Source organism: Alligator sinensis, unplaced genomic scaffold (assembly GCF_000455745.1).
Source record: "Alligator sinensis unplaced genomic scaffold, ASM45574v1 scaffold1696_1, whole genome shotgun sequence".
In the NCBI taxonomy this organism is placed as follows: Eukaryota; Metazoa; Chordata; order Crocodylia; family Alligatoridae; genus Alligator; species Alligator sinensis.
This window is the reverse complement of record NW_005843402.1, coordinates 6729-9997: the sequence shown is the minus strand read 5'-3', so window position 1 is coordinate 9997 and position 3269 is coordinate 6729.

Genomic DNA, 3269 nt, shown 5'->3' with positions numbered 1-3269 from the left:
AGGTGTGCTGGACATTTTTCCTCCCTAGGTGCAGCACTTTGCATTTCTCCTTGTTGAACTGCATTCTGTTGTTTTCTGCCCACTTGTCCAACCTGTCCAGGTCTGCTTGCAGCTGTTCCCTGCCCTCCGGTGTGTCCACATCTCCCCATAGCTTTGTGCCATCTGCAAACTTGGATAGAGTACATTTCACTCCCTCGTCCAAGTCGCTGATGAAGACATTAAAGAGTATCGGTCCAAGGACCGAGCCCTGTTGGACCCCACTGCCCACACCCTTCCAGGTCGAAACCGACCCATCCACCACGACTCTCTGGGTGCGACTCTCTAGCCAATTCGCCACCCACCGGACTGTGTAGTCATCCAAGTCACAGTCTCTTAACTTGTTCACCAGTATGGGGTGGGATACCGTATCGAAGGCCTTCCTGAAGTTTAAGTATACGACATCCACCCCTCCTCGTGTGTCCAGGCGTTTCGTAACCTGGTCATAAAAAGAGACTAGATTGGATGTGGGTGTGGAAAGCATGCTGTCCAAATTCGCTGACGATACCAAGATGTGGTGCAAGGTGGGCACGCTGGAGGGGAGGGACAGCTAGATCTGGACAGGTTACAGAGGTGGGCGGATGAGAATAGGATGGAATTCAATGCAGGCAAGTGCAGGGTACTGCATCTAAAGAGAAGGAACCAGCAACCGACCCATAGGCTGGGGAACACCCTTCTTGTCAACATAGTGGCAGAAAGGGACCTTGGAGTCATTGTTGACTCCAGGATGAAAATGAGCTGCCAATACGAGGAAGCGGTCAGTAAGGCTAGCTGCACCTTGTCGTGCATCTACAGATGTATCGCAAGCAGGTCCAGTGAGCTGATCCTTCCCCTCTATGCAGCATTGGTCAGGCTGCAGTTGGAGTACTGCATCCAGTTCTGGGCGCCAGACTTCAAGAGGGATGTGGCTAATCTTGAGAGGATCCAGAGGAGGGTCACTCGCACGGTCAAGGGACAGCAGGTCAGACCCTACGAAGAGATGCTAATTTATTCAGCCTCCACAAGAGAAAGCTCAGAGGGGACCTGGTGGCGCTTTATAAACTCACCAGGGGGGACCAGTGGAAATTGGGTGAGGCTCTGTTCCCCTGGGCACCACCCAGGGTTACTAGGAATAACAGCCACAAAATTGTTAGAGAGAAGGTTCAGGCTGGACATCAGGTGGCATTACTTTACGGTTAGGGCTGCCAGCCTCTGGAATGGACTCCCAAGGGAGGTGGTACTCTCTCCTACCTTGGGGGTCTTCAAGAGGAGGCTGGATAGATATCTGGCTGGGGTGTTATGACCCCAGCACTCGTTCCTGCCCGGGGCAGGGGGTTGACCCGGATGATCTGTATAGGTCCCTTCTGACCCTAAGCACTATGAAACTATAACCCGCTACTGGTTGTCTAGTAGCTTTTGCCCAAAGCAGCAAGTGAGCTGCTGGTAGTATCTGGATGAGGTTTGTGATGTGGAAAAACTTTATTTACAAGAACTTATATAAAGAGCTACTACCAGGCTGTGGCTTCAGACCAGAACCTCAGCTTGCCTGGATCAGTGGCTCATTTTGGTCTGCCACATCTCCAGATGACCACAGTAGCTGGCAACAGGTGGCCAGAAGCCTCCATCTAGGCCAAGCCACCCACCAACCCTTTGTCACCGAAGGGACTGGACAGGGTTAGCTGACACCTCAGTTCCTCCCATATAAATCCCTGATCCATAACGAGAAGCATTTGGGCAACAGGGTTCAACCCTTACCCAAACTGCCTTGCTGTTCCTTACAGCTTGTGCCTCTCCTCACTATCTGCTTGATCTCCTGGCCACTTGACACAGCTCACCCTTTGACCACACACACTGCCTGACACTCTGGCTTCTTGACTCAACTTGTTCTTGGACAGTTCTTGGACTGGTCTCTCAGATTCATAGATTCACAGATGTTAGGGTCGGAAGGGACCTCAATAGATCATCGAGTCTGACCCCCTGCATAGGCAGGAAAGAGGGCTGGGTCTAGATGACCCCAGCTAGATGCTTATCTAACCACCTCTTGAAGACCCCCAGGGTAGGGGAGAGCACCACCTCCCTTGGGAGCCTGTTCCAGACCTTGGCCACTCGAACTGTGAAGAAGTTCTTCCTAATGTCCAGTCTAAATCGGCTCTCTGCTAGCTTGTGGCCATTATTTCTTGTAACCCCTGGGGGCGCCTTGGTGAATAAATACTCACCAATTCCCTTCTGTGCCCCCATGATGAACTTATAGGCAGCCACAAGGTCGCCTCTCAACCTTCTCTTTCGGAGGCTGAATAGATCCAGTTTCTCTAGTCTCTCCTCGTAGGGCCTCCCTATAAGCACGAACAGAGGAGGTATACTCCTCTTTGGTGACCTCTCCCTGTTTCCACTTTTTATGTGCCCCCCTTTTGGCCCGTAGGCTGCTCTGGATTTCTCTGGTCAGCCAAGGAAGCCTCCTGGCCCTTTTCCCTCTTTTTCCTCGCATCGGGATAGTCTCCCTTTGTGCCCGAAGGATCATTTCCTTAAGGCACAGCCACCCTTCTTGGGCTCCCATCACTTCAAAACTCCTACTCTGCAGTGCATCCTTGACTAATCGCCTGAGTTCACTGAAATCAGCTTGGCTTCCTAACTTGGCCCATACCTGGATTCTGCTCACTCCTCCTGACCCCAGTCAGCCCGTTGAACCCTGAGTGATTCCCAGACCTGGACACCCACAACCTGGTATGATAACTACTCACATTCAGTCAGAGTAACAGTCTTTCTACTGCCCTTGTAAGGATCTAGGGTCTAACCTTGCATGACAGATCGTAAGTCCTCCTGGGAACAGAGTTTCCAGGAAGTGTTGCATCCCAGCGAAAAGGCAGGGTGAGGCAGCTGGCGCTAGACGATTCTTAGGGCCATTTTTCCTAGGCACTCTCTTTTCCCAAGAGGACTGACTGGCAGTCAGCCACATCTCTGGAAAAATCTTTTTTCCTCATTCTGCCTTCCTACAACAAGAGAAGTGTTTTATTTGGGCAGCATATAGTATGCAATAAAATATGGTATTCTTTTTTGTTTTAAAGGTTTTTCTAACTTAGGTTTACCCTACCTATTATATTTTACATGCTACTGATCTTTTAAATCCCACCTCTGTTCCGCCAACAATAGTGGTTTATACTGCCCATAGTCAAAATGCTTTTCAAACACCTTTGAGCTTCCTCAGAGGACGCAACAGAAGAGCTATCCATGAAAATCAGCAAACCCAGTACATGGTC